This window comes from Pseudorasbora parva, chromosome 4 (genome assembly GCF_024679245.1).
Source record: "Pseudorasbora parva isolate DD20220531a chromosome 4, ASM2467924v1, whole genome shotgun sequence".
Lineage (NCBI taxonomy): Eukaryota > Metazoa > Chordata > Actinopteri > Cypriniformes > Gobionidae > Pseudorasbora > Pseudorasbora parva.
Genome location: NC_090175.1, coordinates 38,268,463 through 38,286,618, shown reverse-complemented (window position 1 = coordinate 38,286,618; position 18,156 = coordinate 38,268,463). Strand labels below are relative to the sequence as shown.

General features: G+C 44.4%; 38 non-coding genes across 38 annotated transcripts; 8 read left to right on the top strand and 30 right to left on the bottom strand.

The window, feature by feature from the left end:
* Positions 1–118: 118 nt before the first annotated feature.
* Positions 119–190, bottom strand: trnap-cgg (transfer RNA proline (anticodon CGG)). The gene has a single exon. It is a non-coding gene; the product is annotated as a tRNA-Pro (tRNA).
* A 282-nt stretch (positions 191–472) lies between these two features.
* trnap-agg (transfer RNA proline (anticodon AGG)) lies at positions 473–544 on the bottom strand. Its single transcript has one exon. It is a non-coding gene; the product is annotated as a tRNA-Pro (tRNA).
* Positions 545–828: 284 nt separating this feature from the next.
* On the bottom strand, positions 829–900 carry trnap-agg (transfer RNA proline (anticodon AGG)). Its single transcript has one exon. It is a non-coding gene; the product is annotated as a tRNA-Pro (tRNA).
* Positions 901–1,185: 285 nt separating this feature from the next.
* trnap-agg (transfer RNA proline (anticodon AGG)) lies at positions 1,186–1,257 on the bottom strand. The gene has a single exon. It is a non-coding gene; the product is annotated as a tRNA-Pro (tRNA).
* Positions 1,258–1,417: 160 nt separating this feature from the next.
* On the top strand, positions 1,418–1,490 carry trnar-ccg (transfer RNA arginine (anticodon CCG)). Its single transcript has one exon. It is a non-coding gene; the product is annotated as a tRNA-Arg (tRNA).
* Positions 1,491–2,276: 786 nt separating this feature from the next.
* On the bottom strand, positions 2,277–2,348 carry trnap-cgg (transfer RNA proline (anticodon CGG)). The gene has a single exon. It is a non-coding gene; the product is annotated as a tRNA-Pro (tRNA).
* A 282-nt stretch (positions 2,349–2,630) lies between these two features.
* Positions 2,631–2,702, bottom strand: trnap-agg (transfer RNA proline (anticodon AGG)). Its single transcript has one exon. It is a non-coding gene; the product is annotated as a tRNA-Pro (tRNA).
* A 284-nt stretch (positions 2,703–2,986) lies between these two features.
* On the bottom strand, positions 2,987–3,058 carry trnap-agg (transfer RNA proline (anticodon AGG)). Its single transcript has one exon. It is a non-coding gene; the product is annotated as a tRNA-Pro (tRNA).
* Positions 3,059–3,216: 158 nt separating this feature from the next.
* Positions 3,217–3,289, top strand: trnar-ccg (transfer RNA arginine (anticodon CCG)). The gene has a single exon. It is a non-coding gene; the product is annotated as a tRNA-Arg (tRNA).
* A 786-nt stretch (positions 3,290–4,075) lies between these two features.
* trnap-cgg (transfer RNA proline (anticodon CGG)) lies at positions 4,076–4,147 on the bottom strand. Its single transcript has one exon. It is a non-coding gene; the product is annotated as a tRNA-Pro (tRNA).
* A 282-nt stretch (positions 4,148–4,429) lies between these two features.
* On the bottom strand, positions 4,430–4,501 carry trnap-agg (transfer RNA proline (anticodon AGG)). The gene has a single exon. It is a non-coding gene; the product is annotated as a tRNA-Pro (tRNA).
* Positions 4,502–4,785: 284 nt separating this feature from the next.
* trnap-cgg (transfer RNA proline (anticodon CGG)) lies at positions 4,786–4,857 on the bottom strand. The gene has a single exon. It is a non-coding gene; the product is annotated as a tRNA-Pro (tRNA).
* A 282-nt stretch (positions 4,858–5,139) lies between these two features.
* Positions 5,140–5,211, bottom strand: trnap-agg (transfer RNA proline (anticodon AGG)). Its single transcript has one exon. It is a non-coding gene; the product is annotated as a tRNA-Pro (tRNA).
* A 514-nt stretch (positions 5,212–5,725) lies between these two features.
* On the bottom strand, positions 5,726–5,797 carry trnap-agg (transfer RNA proline (anticodon AGG)). The gene has a single exon. It is a non-coding gene; the product is annotated as a tRNA-Pro (tRNA).
* A 514-nt stretch (positions 5,798–6,311) lies between these two features.
* trnar-ccg (transfer RNA arginine (anticodon CCG)) lies at positions 6,312–6,384 on the top strand. The gene has a single exon. It is a non-coding gene; the product is annotated as a tRNA-Arg (tRNA).
* Positions 6,385–7,170: 786 nt separating this feature from the next.
* On the bottom strand, positions 7,171–7,242 carry trnap-cgg (transfer RNA proline (anticodon CGG)). The gene has a single exon. It is a non-coding gene; the product is annotated as a tRNA-Pro (tRNA).
* A 283-nt stretch (positions 7,243–7,525) lies between these two features.
* On the bottom strand, positions 7,526–7,597 carry trnap-agg (transfer RNA proline (anticodon AGG)). The gene has a single exon. It is a non-coding gene; the product is annotated as a tRNA-Pro (tRNA).
* A 1,002-nt stretch (positions 7,598–8,599) lies between these two features.
* On the bottom strand, positions 8,600–8,671 carry trnap-agg (transfer RNA proline (anticodon AGG)). Its single transcript has one exon. It is a non-coding gene; the product is annotated as a tRNA-Pro (tRNA).
* Positions 8,672–8,955: 284 nt separating this feature from the next.
* Positions 8,956–9,027, bottom strand: trnap-agg (transfer RNA proline (anticodon AGG)). The gene has a single exon. It is a non-coding gene; the product is annotated as a tRNA-Pro (tRNA).
* Positions 9,028–9,186: 159 nt separating this feature from the next.
* Positions 9,187–9,259, top strand: trnar-ccg (transfer RNA arginine (anticodon CCG)). The gene has a single exon. It is a non-coding gene; the product is annotated as a tRNA-Arg (tRNA).
* A 786-nt stretch (positions 9,260–10,045) lies between these two features.
* trnap-cgg (transfer RNA proline (anticodon CGG)) lies at positions 10,046–10,117 on the bottom strand. Its single transcript has one exon. It is a non-coding gene; the product is annotated as a tRNA-Pro (tRNA).
* Positions 10,118–10,400: 283 nt separating this feature from the next.
* Positions 10,401–10,472, bottom strand: trnap-agg (transfer RNA proline (anticodon AGG)). Its single transcript has one exon. It is a non-coding gene; the product is annotated as a tRNA-Pro (tRNA).
* Positions 10,473–10,757: 285 nt separating this feature from the next.
* On the bottom strand, positions 10,758–10,829 carry trnap-agg (transfer RNA proline (anticodon AGG)). The gene has a single exon. It is a non-coding gene; the product is annotated as a tRNA-Pro (tRNA).
* Positions 10,830–10,988: 159 nt separating this feature from the next.
* Positions 10,989–11,061, top strand: trnar-ccg (transfer RNA arginine (anticodon CCG)). The gene has a single exon. It is a non-coding gene; the product is annotated as a tRNA-Arg (tRNA).
* Positions 11,062–11,846: 785 nt separating this feature from the next.
* Positions 11,847–11,918, bottom strand: trnap-cgg (transfer RNA proline (anticodon CGG)). Its single transcript has one exon. It is a non-coding gene; the product is annotated as a tRNA-Pro (tRNA).
* Positions 11,919–12,200: 282 nt separating this feature from the next.
* On the bottom strand, positions 12,201–12,272 carry trnap-agg (transfer RNA proline (anticodon AGG)). Its single transcript has one exon. It is a non-coding gene; the product is annotated as a tRNA-Pro (tRNA).
* A 285-nt stretch (positions 12,273–12,557) lies between these two features.
* Positions 12,558–12,629, bottom strand: trnap-agg (transfer RNA proline (anticodon AGG)). The gene has a single exon. It is a non-coding gene; the product is annotated as a tRNA-Pro (tRNA).
* Positions 12,630–12,788: 159 nt separating this feature from the next.
* trnar-ccg (transfer RNA arginine (anticodon CCG)) lies at positions 12,789–12,861 on the top strand. Its single transcript has one exon. It is a non-coding gene; the product is annotated as a tRNA-Arg (tRNA).
* A 769-nt stretch (positions 12,862–13,630) lies between these two features.
* Positions 13,631–13,702, bottom strand: trnap-cgg (transfer RNA proline (anticodon CGG)). The gene has a single exon. It is a non-coding gene; the product is annotated as a tRNA-Pro (tRNA).
* Positions 13,703–13,984: 282 nt separating this feature from the next.
* trnap-agg (transfer RNA proline (anticodon AGG)) lies at positions 13,985–14,056 on the bottom strand. The gene has a single exon. It is a non-coding gene; the product is annotated as a tRNA-Pro (tRNA).
* A 160-nt stretch (positions 14,057–14,216) lies between these two features.
* Positions 14,217–14,289, top strand: trnar-ccg (transfer RNA arginine (anticodon CCG)). Its single transcript has one exon. It is a non-coding gene; the product is annotated as a tRNA-Arg (tRNA).
* Positions 14,290–15,075: 786 nt separating this feature from the next.
* Positions 15,076–15,147, bottom strand: trnap-cgg (transfer RNA proline (anticodon CGG)). Its single transcript has one exon. It is a non-coding gene; the product is annotated as a tRNA-Pro (tRNA).
* Positions 15,148–15,430: 283 nt separating this feature from the next.
* On the bottom strand, positions 15,431–15,502 carry trnap-agg (transfer RNA proline (anticodon AGG)). Its single transcript has one exon. It is a non-coding gene; the product is annotated as a tRNA-Pro (tRNA).
* A 512-nt stretch (positions 15,503–16,014) lies between these two features.
* On the top strand, positions 16,015–16,087 carry trnar-ccg (transfer RNA arginine (anticodon CCG)). The gene has a single exon. It is a non-coding gene; the product is annotated as a tRNA-Arg (tRNA).
* A 786-nt stretch (positions 16,088–16,873) lies between these two features.
* On the bottom strand, positions 16,874–16,945 carry trnap-cgg (transfer RNA proline (anticodon CGG)). The gene has a single exon. It is a non-coding gene; the product is annotated as a tRNA-Pro (tRNA).
* Positions 16,946–17,227: 282 nt separating this feature from the next.
* Positions 17,228–17,299, bottom strand: trnap-agg (transfer RNA proline (anticodon AGG)). Its single transcript has one exon. It is a non-coding gene; the product is annotated as a tRNA-Pro (tRNA).
* Positions 17,300–17,581: 282 nt separating this feature from the next.
* Positions 17,582–17,653, bottom strand: trnap-agg (transfer RNA proline (anticodon AGG)). Its single transcript has one exon. It is a non-coding gene; the product is annotated as a tRNA-Pro (tRNA).
* A 285-nt stretch (positions 17,654–17,938) lies between these two features.
* On the bottom strand, positions 17,939–18,010 carry trnap-agg (transfer RNA proline (anticodon AGG)). The gene has a single exon. It is a non-coding gene; the product is annotated as a tRNA-Pro (tRNA).
* Positions 18,011–18,156: the final 146 nt, after the last annotated feature.

Here is an 18,156-nt window from a genome sequence, read left to right as displayed (position 1 = left end):
TCAGCAGTTTTGAGGTGGGCTCAACGCAGCCAGCTTGCTATGAAACGACTGGGCTCGCCCGGGATTAGAGCTTAGTTTTTATCTAAGCTCAATGTAGCCAGCTTGCTTTGAAACGGCTGGGCTCGTCCGGGATTTGAACCCGGGACCTCTCGCAACCGAAGCGAGAATCATACCCCTAGACCAACGAGCCAGACCAGAATCACCTATGGCTACGTGTGTAGACATGTACAGTCACTTAATGTGGCCCTCTAAAAGATTGGGCAGGCACTAGTTTTAATAGAAAACACTTGTCGTTAGGAAGCCGCATTTCCTGGAAGGCAGCGACTCTGAGTATGGCCTGTACAAGGGAAAAAAAACACGACCTTTGACTGAATCTGGGATATGTTGTAGTACAGATGAACAAAATTAATTATTTCAAAACCTCAGAAGTTTTGAGGTGGGCTCAACGCAGCCAGCTTGCTATGAAACGACTGGGCTCGTCCGGGATTTGAACCGGGGACCTCTCGCACCCTAAGCGAGAATCATACCCCTAGACCAACGAGCCTGACTGCAAAAACCAACAGCTATGTGTGTACACATGTACAGTCACTGAATGTTGCCCTCTAAAAGATTGGGCAGGCACTAATTTTAATAGAAAACGCTTGCCGTTAGGAAGCCGCATTTCCTGGAAGGCAGCGACTCTGAGTATGGTCTGTACAAGGAAAAAAAAACACTTGACCTTTGACTGAATCTGGGATATGTTGTAGTACAGATGAACAACAGTAATTATTTCAAAACCACAGTAGTTTTTATCTAAGCTCAACGTAGCCAGCTTGCTTTGAAACGGCTGGGCTCGTCCGGGATTTGAACCCGGGACCTCTCGCACCCTAAGCGAGAATCATACCCCTAGACCAACGAGCCTGACTGCGAACACCAACAGCTACGTGTGTACACATGTACAGTCACTGAATGTTGCCCTCTAAAAGATTGGGCAGGCACTAATTTTAATAGAAAACGCTTGCCGTTAGGAAGCCGCATTTCCTGGAAGGCAGCGACTCTGAGTATGGTCTGTACAAGGAAAAAAAAAACACTTGACCTTTGACTGAATCTGGGCTATGTTGTAGTACAGATGAACAAAAGTAATTATTTCAAAACCTCAGCAGTTTTGAGTTGTGCTCAACGCAGCCAGCTTGCTATGAAACGACTGGGCTCGTCCGGGATTTGAACCCGGGACCTCTCGCACCCTAAGCGAGAATCATACCCCTAGACCAACGAGCCTCTCAGGTATGGCATGTTTTGTGTGGGTACCACAAATTTAGTGAAGCTCACCTGTATAACGGATCGTGTTCTGTTGTCGAGATACTTAAGTGTAGATATTTGAGCTTCAAAAACTACTTCAAGGGATACTACAGATTGACGGCGAACTTTGCCAAACAAAAGCCCGGTGGCCTAATGGATAAGGCATCAGCCTCCGGAGCTGAGGATTGTGGGTTCAAGTCCCACCTGGGTCGTCTTTGATGGGCTACTTTTAAGATGGCTTTGTGAGAATTTCAAGGAGGATTTTTCAATGACTATATCCATGATGACCGCACGATTAGAATTATCATAATGATAACCATATATCACTATGAAAGACGAATTTAAAAGAGAATTCCACAAAGTGTTTTTTTAACACAAGTCACAACAAAAGTAATTGTCTACTCATCAAGACTGATTCTGCATCTTCAGCATCAATAAATTGTCTTCTGCCACTCATGCTTTGCCCATGAAGTCAACAGTGCCAATGAGAGCTTTGGCCATCTAATTGCAGAAAAACGCACGGCACACCAGTGAAGGGCTCTAAAAGTCAACAGCAGCATACAGACTATATCTTAGGCTTGACTTTGAACCATAAGGCATCAGCCTCCGTCCAAGGACGTGGTTGAATGAGCTAGCTCTAAGCAAAAGGTCAATGACTGTACAAAGAAACTCCAAGGACATGTATTTCTGTGCTCATCGTTTTAATTCAACTATGACTGATGTAAAATGGTTTGAATCCCAAAACCCCTGCAGAAAGTTCAATTTGGCCGAAGTATCAGCCTCTGATGCTAGAGAACGTGACATCAAGCACCATGTTGTCTGCAGCAAAAGTTCTGATATCAAATGGTTGTTAAAGCAAAGCAACCATCGGAAACAGTGTCAGAAAACCCTTGAACTCATTCTAAATGCTAGAGGGCTCAGTCGGGAATTGAATATAATTGAAATAGAAAGCGTTTGTTGTTAGGAAGCCGAGGAAGGTAGCTTGCTTTGAAACGGCTGGGCTCGTCCGGGATTTGAACCCGGGACCTCTCGCACCCGAAGCGAGAATCATACCCCTAGACCAACGAGCCAGACCAGAATCACCTATGGCTACGTGTGTACACATGTACAGTCACTTAATGTGGCCATCTAAAAGATTGGGCAGGCACTAGTTTTAATAGAAAACACTTGTCGTTAGGAAGCCGCATTTCCTGGAAGGCAGCGACTCTGAGTATGGCCTGTACAAGGGAAAAAAAACACGACCTTTGACTGAATCTGGGATATGTTGTAGTACAGATGAACAAAAGTAATTATTTCAAAACCTCAGAAGTTTTGAGGTGGGCTCAACGCAGCCAGCTTGCTATGAAACGACTGGGCTCGTCCGGGATTTGAACCCGGGACCTCTCGCACCCTAAGCGAGAATCATACCCCTAGACCAACGAGCCTGACTGCAAAAACCAACAGCTATGTGTGTACACATGTACAGTCACTGAATGTTGCCCTCTAAAAGATTGGGCAGGCACTAATTTTAATAGAAAACGCTTGCCGTTAGGAAGCCGCATTTCCTGGAAGGCAGCGACTCTGAGTATGGTCTGTACAAGGAAAAAAAAACACTTGACCTTTGACTGAATCTGGGCTATGTTGTAGTACAGATGAACAAAAGTAATTATTTCAAAACCTCAGCAGTTTTGAGGTGGGCTCAACGCAGCCAGCTTGCTATGAAACGACTGGGCTCGTCCGGGATTTGAACCCGGGACCTCTCGCACCCTAAGCGAGAATCATACCCCTAGACCAACGAGCCTCTCCGGTATGCCATGTTTTGTGTGGGTACCACAAATTTAGTGAAGCTCACCTGTATAACGGAACGTGTTCTGTTGTCGAGATACTTAAGTGTAGATATTTGAGCTTCAAAAACTACTTCAAGGGATACTACAGATTGACGGCGAATTTGCCAAACAAGGCCCGGTGGCCTAATGGATAAGGCATCAGCCTCCGGAGCTGAGGATTGTGGGTTCAAGTCCCACCTGGGTCGTCTTTGATGGGCTACCTTTAAGATGGATTTGTGAGAATTTCAAGGAGGATTTTTCAATGACTATATCCATGATGACCGCACGATTGGAATTATCATAATGATAACCATATATCACTATGAAAGACGAATTTAAAAGAGAATTCCACAAAGTGTTTTTTTAACACAAGTCACAACAAAAGTAGCTGTCTACTCATCAAGACTGATTCTGCATCTTCAGCATCAATAAATTGTCTTCTGCCACTCATGCTTTGCCCATGAAGTCAACAGTGCCAATGAGAGCTTTGGCCATCTAATTGCAGAAAAACGCACGGCACACCAGTGAAGGGCTCTAAAAGCCAACAGCAGCATACAGACTATATCTTAGGCTTGACTTTGAACCATAAGGCATCAGCCTCCGTCCAAGGACGTGGTTGAATGAGCTAGCTCTAAGCAAAAGGTCAATGACTGTACAAAGAAACTCCAAGGACATGTATTTCTGTGCTCATCGTTTTAATTCAACTATGACTGATGTAAAATGGTTTGAATCCCAAAACCCCTGCAGAAAGTTCAATTTGGCCGAAGTATCAGCCTCTGATGCTAGAGAACGTGACATCAAGCACCATGTTGTCTGCAGCAAAAGTTCTGATATCAAATGGTTGTTAAAGCAAAGCAACCATCGGAAACAGTGTCAGAAAACCCTTGAACTCATTCTAAATGCTAGAGGGCTCAGTCGGGAATTGAATATAATTGAAATAGAAAGCGTTTGTTGTTAGGAAGCCGAGGAAGTTAGCTTGCTTTGAAACGGCTGGGCTCGTCCGGGATTTGAACCCGGGACCTCTCGCACCCGAAGCGAGAATCATACCCCTAGACCAACGAGCCAGACCAGAATCACCTATGGCTACGTGTGTAGACATGTACAGTCACTTAATGTGGCCCTCTAAAAGATTGGGCAGGCACTAGTTTTAATAGAAAACACTTGTCGTTAGGAAGCCGCATTTCCTGGAAGGCAGCGACTCTGAGTATGGCCTGTACAAGGGAAAAAAAACACGACCTTTGACTGAATCTGGGATATGTTGTAGTACAGATGAACAAAAGTAATTATTTCAAAACCTCAGAAGTTTTGAGGTGGGCTCAACGCAGCCAGCTTGCTATGAAACGACTGGGCTCGTCCGGGATTTGAACCCGGGACCTCTCGCACCCTAAGCGAGAATCATACCCCTAGACCAACGAGCCTGACTGCAAAAACCAACAGCTATGTGTGTACACATGTACAGTCACTGAATGTTGCCCTCTAAAAGATTGGGCAGGCACTAATTTTAATAGAAAACGCTTGCCGTTAGGAAGCCGCATTTCCTGGAAGGCAACGACTCTGAGTATGGTCTGTGCAAGGAAAAAAAAACACTTGACCTTTGACTGAATCTGGGCTATGTTGTAGTACAGATGAACAAAAGTAATTATTTCAAAACCTCAGCAGTTTTGAGGTGGGCTCAACGCAGCCAGCTTGCTATGAAACGACTGGGCTCGTCCGGGATTTGAACCCGGGACCTCTCGCACCCGAAGCGAGAATCATACCCCTAGACCAACGAGCCAGACCAGAATCACCTATGGCTACGTGTGTACACATGTACAGTCACTTAATGTGGCCCTCTAAAAGATTGGGCAGGCACTAGTTTTAATAGAAAACACTTGTCGTTAGGAAGCCACATTTCCTGGAAGGCAGCGACTCTGAGTATGGCCTGCACAAGAAAAAAAAAACACGACCTTTGACTGAATCTGGGATATGTTGTAGTACAGATGAACAACAGTAATTATTTCAAAACCACAGTAGTTTTTATCTAAGCTCAACATAGCCAGCTTGCTTTGAAACGGCTGGGCTCGTCCGGGATTTGAACCCAGGACCTCTCGCACCCTAAGCGAGAATCATACCCCTAGACCAACGAGCCTGACTGCGAACACCAACAGCTACGTGTGTACACATGTACAGTCACTGAATGTGGCCCTCTAAAAGATTGGGCATGCACTAGTTTTAATAGAAAACACTTGTCGTTAGGAAGCCGCATTTCCTGGAAGGCAGCGACTCTGAGTATGGCCTGTACAAGGAAAAAAAAAACACGACCTTTGACTGAATCTGGGATATGTTGTAGTACAGATGAACAACAGGTGATTACTGTCACCTTTAAGATGGCTTTGTGAGAATTTCAAGGAGGATTTTTCAATGACTATATCCATGATGACCGCACGATTGGAATTATCATAATGATAACCATATATCACTATGAAAGACGAATTTAAAAGAGAATTCCACAAACTCTGAGTATGGCCTGCACAAGGAAAAAAAAAACACGACTTTTGACTGAATCTGGGATATGTTGTAGTACAGATGAACAACAGTAATTATTTCAAAACCACAGTAGTTTTTATCTAAGCTCAAGGTAGCCAGCTTGCTTTGAAGCGGCTGGGCTCGTCCGGGATTTGAACCCGGGACCTCTCGCACCCTAAGCGAGAATCATACCCCTAGACCAACGAGCCTGACTGCGAATACCAACAGCTACGTGTGTACACATGTACAGTCACTGAATGTTGCCCTCTAAAAGATTGGGCAGGCACTAATTTTAATAGAAAACGCTTGCCGTTAGGAAGCCGCATTTCCTGGAAGGCAGCAACTCGGAGTATGGTCTGTACAAGGAAAAAAAACACTTGACCTTTGACTGAATCTGGGCTATGTTGTAGTACAGATGAACAAAAGTAATTATTTCAAAACCTCAGCAGTTTTGAGTTGTGCTCAACGCAGCCAGCTTGCTATGAAACGACTGGGCTCGTCCGGGATTTGAGCCCGGGGTCTCTTGCACCCTAAGCGAGAATCATACCCCTAGACCAACGAGCCTCTCCGGTATGCCATGTTTTGTGTTGGTACCACAAATTGAGTGAAGCTCACCTGTATAACGGAACGTGTTCTGTTGTCGAGATACTTAAGTGTAGATATTTGAGCTTCAAAAACTACTTCAAGGGATACTACAGATTGACGGCCAACTTTGCCAAACAAGGCCCGGTGGCCTAATGGATAAGGCATCAGCCTCCGGAGCTGAGGATTGTGGGTTCAAGTCCCACCTGGGTCGTCTTTGATGGGCTACCTTTAAGATGGCTTTGTGAGAATATCAAGGAGGATTTTTCAATGACTATATCCATGATGACCGCACGATTGGAATTATCATAATGATAACCATATATCACTATGAAAGACGAATTTAAAAGAGAATTCCACAAAGTGTTTTTTTAACACAAGTCACAACAAAAGTAGCTGTCAACTCATCAAGACTGATTCTGCATCTTCAGCATCAATAAATTGTCTTCTGCCACTCATGCTTTGCCCATGAAGTCAACAGTGCCAATGAGAGCTTTGGCCATCTAATTGCAGAAAAACGCACGGCACACCAGTGAAGGGCTCTAAAAGTCAACAGCAGCATACAGACTATATCTTAGGCTTGACTTTGAACCATAAGGCATCAGCCTCCGTCCAAGGACGTGGTTGAATGAGCTAGCTCTAAGCAAAAGGTCAATGACTGTACAAAGAAACTCCAAGGACATGTATTTCTGTGCTCATCGTTTTAATTCAACTATGACTGATGTAAAATGGTTTGAATCCCAAAACCCCTGCAGAAAGTTCAATTTGGCCGAAGTATCAGCCTCTGATGCTAGAGAACGTGACATCAAGCACCATGTTGTCTGCAGCAAAACTTCTGATATCAAATGGTTGTTAAAGCAAAGCAACCATCGGAAACAGTGTCAGAAAACCCTTGAACTCATTCTAAATGCTAGAGGGCTCAGTCGGGAATTGAATATAATTGAAATAGAAAGCGTTTGTTGTTAGGAAGCCGAGGAAGTTAGCTTGCTTTGAAACGGCTGGGCTCGTCCGGGATTTGAACACGGGACCTCTCGCACCCGAAGCGAGAATCATACCCCTAGACCAACGAGCCAGACCAGAATCACCTATGGCTACGTGTGTACACATGTACAGTCACTTAATGTGGCCCTCTAAAAGATTGGGCAGGCACTAGTTTTAATAGAAAACACTTGTCGTTAGGAAGCCGCATTTCCTGGAAGGCAGCGACTCTGAGTATGGCCTGTACAAGGAAAAAAAAAACACGACCTTTGACTGAATCTGGGATATGTTGTAGTACAGATGAACAACAGTAATTATTTCAAAACCACAGTAGTTTTTATCTAAGCTCAACGTAGCCAGCTTGCTTTTAAACGGCTGGGCTCGTCCGGGATTTGAACCCGGGACCTCTCGCACCCTAAGCGAGAATCATACCCCTAGACCAACGAGCCTGACTGCGAACAACAACAGCTACGTGTGTACACATGTACAGTCACTGAATGTTGCCCTCTAAAAGATTGGGCAGGCACTAATTTTAATAGAAAACGCTTGCCGTTAGGAAGCCGCATTTCCTGGAAGGCAGCGACTCTGAGTATGGTCTGTACAAGGAAAAAAAAAACACTTGACCTTTGACTGAATCTGGGCTATGTTGTAGTACAGATGAACAAAAGTAATTATTTCAAAACCTCAGCAGTTTTGAGGTGGGCTCAACGCAGCCAGCTTGCTATGAAACGAATGGGCTCGTCCGGGATTTGAATCCGGGACCTCTCGCACCCTAAGCGAGAATCATACCCATAGACCAACGAGCCTCTCCGGCATGCCATGTTTTGTTTGGGTACCACAAATTTAGTGAAGCTCACCTGTATAACGGAACGTGTTCTGTTGTCGAGATACTTAAGTGTAGATATTTGAGCTTCAAAAACTACTTCAAGGGATACTACAGATTGACGGCCAACTTTGCCAAACAAGGCCCGGTGGCCTAATGGATAAGGCATCAGCCTCCGGAGCTGGCATCAGCCTCCGGAGCTAGAAAACACTTGTCGTTAGGAAGCCGCATTTCCTGGAAGGCAGCGACTCTGAGTATGGCCTGTACAAGGAAAAAAAAAACACGACCTTTGACTGAATCTGGGATATGTTGTAGTACAGATGAACAACAGGTGATTACTGTCACCTTTAAGATGGCTTTGTGAGAATTTCAAGGAGGATTTTTCAATGACTATATCCATGATGACCACACGATTGGAATTATCATAATGATAACCATATATCACTATGAAAGACGAATTTAAAAGAGAATTCCACAAACTCTGAGTATGGCCTGCACAAGGAAAAAAAAAACACGACCTTTGACTGAATCTGGGATATGTTGTAGTACAGATGAAAAACAGTAATTATTTCAAAAACACAGTAGTTTTTATCTAAGCTCAACTTAGCCAGCTTGCTTTGAAACGGCTGGGCTCGTCCGGGATTTGAACCCGGGACCTCTCGCACCCTAAGCGAGAATCATACCCCTAGACCAACGAGCCTGACTGTGAGCACCAATAGCTATGTGTGTACACATGTACAGTCACTGAATGTTGCCCTCTAAAAGATTGGGCAGGCACTAATTTTAATAGAAAACGCTTGCCGTTAGGAAGCCGCATTTCCTGGAAGGCAGCGACTCGGAGTATGGTCTGTACAAGGAAAAAAAAACACTTGACCTTTGACTGAATCTGGGCTATGTTGTAGTACAGATGAACAAAAGTAATTATTTCAAAACCTCAGCAGTTTTGAGGTGGGCTTAACACAGCCAGCTTGCTATGAAACGACTGGGCTCGTCCGGGATTTGAACCCGGGACCTCTCGCACCCTAAGCGAGAATCATACCCCTAGACCAACGAGCCTCTCCGGTATGCCATGTTTTGTGTGGGTACCACAAATTTAGTGAAGCTCACCTATATAACGGAACGTGTTCTGTTGTCGAGATACTTAAGTGTAGATATTTGAGCTTCAAAAACTACTTCAAGGGATACTACAGATTGACGGCCAACTTTGCCAAACAAGGCCCGGTGGCCTAATGGATAAGGCATCAGCCTCCGGAGCTGAGGATTGTGGGTTCAAGTCCCACCTGGGTCGTCTTTGATGGGCTACCTTTAAGATGGCTTTGTGAGAATTTCAAGGAGGATTTTTCAATGACTATATCCATGATGACCGCACGATTGGAATTATCATAATGATAACCATATATCACTATGAAAGACGAATTTAAAAGAGAATTCCACAAAGTGTTTTTTTAACACAAGTCACAACAAAAGTAGCTGTCTACTCATCAAGACTGATTCTGCATCTTCAGCATCAATAAATTGTCTTCTGCCACTCATGCTTTGCCCATGAAGTCAACAGTGCCAATGAGAGCTTTGGCCATCTAATTGCAGAAAAACGCACGGCACACCAGTGAAGGGCTCTAAAAGTCAACAGCAGCATACAGACTATATCTTAGGCTTGACTTTGAACCATAAGGCATCAGCCTCCGTCCAAGGACGTGGTTGAATGAGCTAGCTCTAAGCAAAAGGTCAATGACTGTACAAAGAAACTCCAAGGACATGTATTTCTGTGCTCATCGTTTTAATTCAACTATGACTGATGTAAAATGGTTTGAATCCCAAAACCCCTGCAGAAAGTTCAATTTGGCCGAAGTATCAGCCTCTGATGCTAGAGAACGTGACATCAAGCACCATGTTGTCTGCAGCAAAAGTTCTGATATCAAATGGTTGTTAAAGCAAAGCAACCATCGGAAACAGTGTCAGAAAACCCTTGAACTCATTCTAAATGCTAGAGGGCTCAGTCGGGAATTGAATATAATTGAAATAGAAAGCGTTTGTTGTTAGGAAGCCGAGGAAGTTAGCTTGCTTTGAAACGGCTGGGCTCGTCCGGGATTTGAACCCGGGACCTCTCGCACCCGAAGCGAGAATCATACCCCTAGACCAACGAGCCAGACCAGAATCACCTATGGCTACGTGTGTACACATGTACAGTCACTTAATGTGGCCCTCTAAAAGATTGGGCAGGCACTAGTTTTAATAGAAAACACTTGTCGTTAGGAAGCCGCATTTCCTGGAAGGCAGCGACTCTGAGTATGGCCTGCACAAGGAAAAAAAAAACACGACCTTTGACTGAATCTGGGATATGTTGTAGTACAGATGAACAACAGTAATTATTTCAAAACCACAGTAGTTTTTATCTAAGCTCAACGTAGCCAGCTTGCTTTGAAACGGCTGGGCTCGTCCGGGATTTGAACCCGGGACCTCTCGCACCCTAAGCGAGAATCATACCCCTAGACCAACGAGCCTGACTGCGAGCACAAACAGCTACGTGTGTACACATGTACAGTCACTGAATGTTGCCCTCTAAAAGATTGGGCAGGAACTAATTTTAATAGAAAACGCTTGCCGTTAGGAAGCCGCATTTCCTGGAAGGCAGCGACTCTGAGTATGGTCTGTACAAGGAAAAAAAAAACTCTTGACCTTTGACTGAATCTGGGCTATGTTGTAGTACAGATGAACAAAAGTAATTATTTCAAAACCTCAGCAGTTTTGGGGTGGGCTCAAAGCAGACAGCTTGCTATGAAAAGACTGGGCTCGTCCGGGATTTGAACCCGGGACCTCTCGCACCCTAAGCGAGAATCACACCCCTAGACCAACGAGCCTCTCCGGTATGCCACGTTTTGTGTGGGTACCACAAATTTAGTGAAGCTCACCTGTATAACGGATCGTGTTCTGTTGTCGAGATACTTAAGTGCAGATATTTGAGCTTCAAAAACTACTTCAAGGGATACTACAGATTGACGGCCAACTTTGCCAAACAAAGCCCTGTGGCCTAATGGATAAGGCATCAGCCTCCGGAGCTGAGGATTGTGGGTTCAAGTCCCACCTGGGTCGTCTTTGATGGGCTACCTTTAAGATGGCTTTGTGAGAATTTCAAGGAGGATTTTTCAATGACTATATCCATGATGACCGCACGATTGGAATTATCATAATGATAACCATATATCACTATGAAAGACGAATTTAAAAGAGAATTCCACAAAGTGTTTTTTAACACAAGTCACAACAAAAGTAGCTGTCTACTCATCAAGACTGATTCTGCATCTTCAGCATCAATAAATTGTCTTCTGCCACTCATGCTTTGCCCATGAAGTCAACAGTGCCAATGAGAGCTTTGGCCATCTAATTGCAGAAAAACGCACGGCACACCAGTGAAGGGCTCTAAAAGTCAACAGCAGCATACAGACTATATCTTAGGCTTGACTTTGAACCATAAGGCATCAGCCTCCATCCAAGGACGTGGTTGAATGAGCTAGCTCTAAGCAAAAGGTCAATGACTGTACAAAGAAACTCCAAGGACATGTATTTCTGTGCTCATCGTTTTAATTCAACTATGACTGATGTAAAATGGTTTGAATCCCAAAACCCCTGCAGAAAGTTCAATTTGGCCGAAGTATCAGCCTCTGATGCTAGAGAACGTGACATCAAGCACCATGTTGTCTGCAGCAAAACTTCTGATATCAAATGGTTGTTAAAGCAAAGCAACCATCGGAAACAGTGTCAGAAAACCCTTGAACTCATTCTAAATGCTAGAGGGCTCAGTCGGGAATTGAAAATAATTGAAATAGAAAGCGTTTGTTGTTAGGAAGCCGAGGAACTTAGCTTGCTTTGAAACGGCTGGGCTCGTCCGGGATTTAAACCCGGGACCTCTCGCACCCGAAGCGAGAATCATACCCCTAGACCAACGAGCCAGACCAGAATCACCTATGGCTACGTGTGTACACATGTACAGTCACTTAATGTGGCCCTCTAAAAGATTGGGTAGGCACTAGTTTTAATAGAAAACACTTGTCGTTAGGAAGCCGCATTTCCTGGAAGGCAGCGACTCTGAGTATGGCCTGCACAAGGAAAAAAAAACACGACCTTTGACTGAATCTGGGATATGTTGTAGTACAGATGAACAACAGTAATTATTTCAAAACCACAGTAGTTTTTATCTAAGCTCAACTTTGCCAGCTTGCTTTGAAACGGCTGGGCTCGTCCGGGATTTGAACCCGGGACCTCTCGCACCCTAAGCGAGAATCATACCCCTAGACCAATGAGCCTGACTGCGAATACCAACAGCTACGTGTGTACACATGTACAGTCACTGAATGTTGCCCTCTAAAAGATTGGGCAGGCACTAATTTTAATAGAAAACGCTTGCCGTTAGGAAGCCGCATTTCCTGGAAGGCAGCGACTCTGAGTATGGTCTGTACAAGGAAAAAAAAAACACTTGACCTTTGACTGAATCTGGGCTATGTTGTAGGACAGATGAACAAAAGTAATTATTTCAAAACCTCAGCAGTTTTGAGGTGGGCTCAACGCAGCCAGCTTGCTATGAAACGACTGGGCTCGTCCGGGATTTGAACCCGGGACCTCTCGCACCCTAAGCGAGAATCATACCCCTAGACCAACGAGCCTCTCCGGTATGCCATGTTTTGTGTGGGTACCACAAATTTAGTGAAGCTCACCTGTATAACGGAACGTGTTCTGTTGTCGAGATACTTAAGTGTAGATATTTGAGCTTCAAAAACTACTTCAAGGGATACTACAGATTGTCGGCCAACTTTGCCAAACAAGGCCCGGTGGCCTAATGGATAAGGCATCAGCCTCCGTAGCTGAGGATTGTGGGTTCAAGTCCCACCTGGGTAGTCTTTGATGGGCTACCTTTAAGATGGCTTTGTGAGAATTTCAAGGAGGATTTTTCAATGACTATATCCATGATGACCGCACGATTGGAACTATCATAATGATAACCATATATCACTATGAAAGACGAATTTAAAAGAGAATTCCACAAAGTGTTTTTTTAACACAAGTCACAACAAAAGTAGCTGTCTACTCATCAAGACTGATTCTGCATCTTCAGCATCAATAAATTGTCTTCTGCCACTCATGCTTTGCCCATGAAGTCAACAGTGCCAATGAGAGCTTTGGCCATCTAATTGCAGAAAAACGCACGGCACACCAGTGAAGGGCTCTAAAAGTCAACAGCAGCATACAGACTATATCTTAGGCTTGACTTTGAACCATAAGGCATCAGCCTCCGTCCAAGGACGTGGTTGAATGAGCTAGCTTTAAGCAAAAGGTCAATGACTGTACAAAGAAACTCCAAGGACATGTATTTCTGTGCTCATCGTTTTAATTCAACTATGACTGATGTAAAATGGTTTGAATCCCAAAACCCCTGCAGAAAGTTCAATTTGGCCGAAGTATCAGCCTCTGATGCTAGAGAACGTGACATCAAGCACCATGTTGTCTGCAGAAAAAGTTCTGATATCAAATGGTTGTTAAAGCAAAGCAACCATCGGAAACAGTGTCAGAAAACCCTTGAACTCATTCTAAATGCTAGAGGGCTCAGTCGGGAATTGAATATATTTGAAATAGAAAGCCAAGGAAGTTAGCTTGCTTTGAAACGGCTGGGCTCGTCCGGGATTTGAACCCGGGACCTCTCGCACCCGAAGCGAGAATCATACCCCTAGACCAACGAGCCAGACCAGAATCACCTATGGCTACGTGTGTACACATGTACAGTCACTTAATGTGGCCCTCTAAAAGATTGGGCAGGCACTAGTTTTAATAGAAAACACTTGTCGTTAGGAAGCCGCATTTCCTGGAAGGCAGCGACTCTGAGTATGGCCTGTACAAGGAAAAAAAAACACGACCTTTGACTGAATCTGGGATATGTTGTAGTACAGATGAACAAAAGTAATTATTTCAAAACCTCAGCAGTTTTGAGGTGGGCTCAACGCAGCCAGCTTGCTATGAAACGACTGGGCTCGTCCGGGATTTGAACCCGGGACCTCTCGCACCCTAAGCGAGAATCATACCCCTAGACCAACGAGCCTCTCCGGTATGCCATGTTTTGTGTGGGTACCACAAATTTAGTGAAGCTCACCTGTATAACGGAACGTGTTCTGTTGTTGAGATACTTAAGTGTAGATATTTGAGCTTCAAAAACTACTTCAAAGGAATACTACAGATTGACGGCCAACTTTGCCAAACAAGGCCCGGTGGCCTAATGGATAAGGCATCAGCCTCCGGAGCTGAGGATTGTGGGTTCAAGTCCCACCTGGGTCGTCTTTGATGGGCTACCTTTAAGATGGCTTTGTGAGAATTTCAAGGAGGATTTTTCAACGACTATATCCATGATGACAGCACGATTGGAATTATCATAATGATAACCATATATCACTATGAAAGACGAATTTAAAAGAGAATTCCACAAAGTGTTTTTTTAACACAAGTCACAACAAAAGTAGCTGTCTACTCATCAAGACTGATTCTGCATCTTCAGCATCAATAAATTGTCTTCTGCCACTCATGCTTTGCCCATGAAGTCAACAGTGCCAATGAGAGCTTTGGCCATCTAATTGCAGAAAAACGCACGGCACACCAGTGAAGGGCTCTAAAAGCCAACAGCAGCATACAGACTATATCTTAGGCTTGACTTTGAACCATAAGGCATCAGCCTCCGTCCAAGGACGTGGTTGAATGAGCTAGCTCTAAGCAAAAGGTCAATGACTGTACAAAGAAACTCCAAGGACATGTATTTCTGTGCTCATGGTTTTAATTCAACTATGACTGATGTAAAATGGTTTGAATCCCAAAACCCCTGCAGAAAGTTCAATTTGGCCGAAGTATCAGCCTCTGATGCAAGAGAACGTGACATCAAGCACCATGTTGTCTGCAGCAAAAGTTCTGATATCAAATGGTTGTTAAAGCAAAGCAACCATCGGAAACAGTGTCAGAAAACCCTTGAACTCCTTCTAAATGCTAGAGGGCTCAGTCGGGAATTGAATATAATTGAAACAGAAAGCGTTTGTTGTTAGGAAGCCGAGGAAGTTAGCTTGCTTTGAAACAGCTGGGCTCGTCCGGGATTTGAACCCGGGACCTCTCGCACCCGAAGCGAGAATCATACCCCTAGACCAACGAGCCAGACCAGAATCACCTATGGCTACGTGTGTACACATGTACAGTCACTTAATGTGGCCCTCTAAAAGATTGGGCAGGCACTAGTTTTAATAGAAAACACTTGTCGTTAGGAAGCCGCATTTCCTGGAAGGCAGCGACTCTGAGTATGGCCTGCACAAGGAAAAAAAAAACACGACCTTTGACTGAATCTGGGATATGTTGTAGTACAGATGAACAACAGTATTTATTTCAAAAACACAGTAGTTTTTATCTAAGCTCAACGTAGCCAGCTTGCTTTGAAACGGCTGGGCTCGTCCAGGATTTTAACCCGGGACCTCTCGCACCCTAAGCGAGAATCATACCCCTAGACCAACGAGCCTGACTGCGAGCACCAACAGCTACGTGTGTACACATGTACAGTCACTGAATGTTGCCCTCTAAAAGATTGGGCAGGCACTAATTTTAATAGAAAACGCTTGCCGTTAGGAAGCCGCATTTCCTGGAAGGCAGCGACTCTGAGTATGGCCTGTACAAGGAAAAAAAAACACGACCTTTGACTGAATCTGGGATATGTTGTAGTACAGATGAACAAAAGTAATTATTTCAAAACCTCAGAAGTTTTGAGGTGGGCTCAACGCAGCCAGCTTGCTATGAAACGACTGGGCTCGTCCGGGTTTGAACCCGGGACCTCTCGCACCCTAAGCGAGAACCATACCCCTAGACCAACGAGCCTCTCCGGTATACCATGTTTTGTTTGGGTACCACAAATTTAGTGAAGCTCACCTGTATAACGGACAGTGTTCTGTTGTCGAGATACTTAAGTGTAGATATTTGAGCTTCAAAAACTACTTCAAGGGATACTACAGATTGACGGCCATTTTTGCCAAACAAGGCCCGGTGGCCTAATGGATAAGGCATCAGCCTCCGGAGCTGAGGATTGTGGGTTCAAGTCCCACCTGGGTCGTCTTTGATGGGCTACCTTTAAGATGGCTTTGTGAGAATTTCAAGGAGGATTTTTCAATGACTATATCCATGATGACCGCACGATTGGAATTATCATAATGATAACCATATATCACTATGAAAGACGAATTTAAAAGAGAATTCCACAAAGTGTTTTTTTAACACAAGTCACAACAAAAGTAGCTGTCTACTCATCAAGACTGATTCTGCATCTTTAGCATCAATAAATTGTCTTCTGCCACTCATGCTTTGCCCATGAAGTCAACAGTGCCAATGAGAGCTTTGGCCATCTAATTGCAGAAAAACGCACGGCACACCAGTGAAGGGCTCTAAAAGTCAACAGCAGCATACAGACTATATCTTAGGCTTGACTTTGAACCATAAGGCATCAGCCTCCGTCCAAGGATGTGGTTGAATGATCTAGCTCTAAGCAAAAGGTCAATGACTGTACAAAGAAACTCCAAGGACCTGTATTTCTGTGCTCATCGTTTTAATTCAACTATGACTGATGTAAAATGGTTTGAATCCCAAAACCCCTGCAGAAAGTTCAATTTGGCCGAAGTATCAGCCTCTGATGCTAGAGAACGTGACATCAAGCACCATGTTGTCTGCAGCAAAAGTTCTGATATCAAATGGTTGTTAAAGCAAAGCAACCATCGGAAACAGTGTCAGAAAACCCTTGAACTCATTCTAAATGCTAGAGGGCTCAGTCGGGAATTGAATATAATTGAAATAGAAAGCGTTTGTTGTTAGGAAGTCGAGGAAGTTAGCTTGCTTTGAAACAGCTGGGCTCGTCCGGGATTTGAACCCGGGACCTCTCGCACCCGAAGCGAGAATCATACCCCTAGACCAACGAGCCAGACCTGAATCACCTATGGCTACGTGTGTACACATGTACAGTCACTTAATGTGGCCCTCTAAAAGATTGGGCAGGCACTAGTTTTAATAGAAAACACTTGTCGTTAGGAAGCCGCATTTCCTGGAAGGCAGCAACTCTGAGTATGGCCTGCACAAGGAAAAAAAAACACGACCTTTGACTGAATCTGGGATATGTTGTAGTACAGATGAACAACAGTAATTATTTCAAAACCACAGTAGTTTTTATCTAAGCTCAACGTAGCCAGCTTGCTTTGAAACGGCTGGGCTCGTCCGGGATTTGAACCCGGGACCTCTCGCACCCTAAGCGAGAATCATACCCCTAGACCAACGAGCCTGACTGCGAACACCAACAGCTACGTGTGTACACATGTACAGTCACTGAATGTGGCCCTCTAAAAGATTGGGCAGGCACTAGTTTTAATAGAAAACACTTGTCGTTAGGAAGCCGCATTTCCTGGAAGGCAGCGACTCTGAGTATGGCCTGTACAAGGAAAAAAAAACACGACCTTTGACTGAATCTGGGATATGTTGTAGTACAGATGAACAACAGTAATTATTTCAAAACCACAGTAGTTTTTATCTAAGCTCAACGTAGCCAGCTTGCTTTGAAACGGCTGGGCTCGTCCGGGATTTGAACCCGGGACCTCTCGCACCCTAAGCGAGAATCATACCCCTAGACCAACAAGCCTGACTGCGAACACCAACAGCTACGTGTGTACACATGTACAGTCACTGAATGTTGCCCTCTAAAAGATTGGGCAGGCACTAATTTTAATAGAAAACGCTTGCCGTTAGGAAGCCGCATTTCCTGGAAGGCAGCGACTCTGAGTATGGTCTGTACAAGGAAAAAAAAAACACTTGACCTTTGACTGAATCTGGGCTATGTTGTAGTACAGATGAACAAAAGTAATTATTTCAAAACCTCAGCAGTTTTGAGGTGGGCTCAACGCAGCCAGCTTGCTATGAAACGACTGGGCTCGTCCGGGATTTTAACCCGGGACCTCTCGCACCCTAAGCGAGAATCATACCCCTAGACTAACGAGCCTCTCCGGTACGCCATGTTTTGTGTGGGTACCACAAATTTAGTGAAGCTCACCTGTATAACGGAACGTGTTCTGTTGTCGAGATACTTAAGTGTAGATATTTGAGCTTCAAAAACTACTTCAAGGGATACTACAGATTGACGGCCAA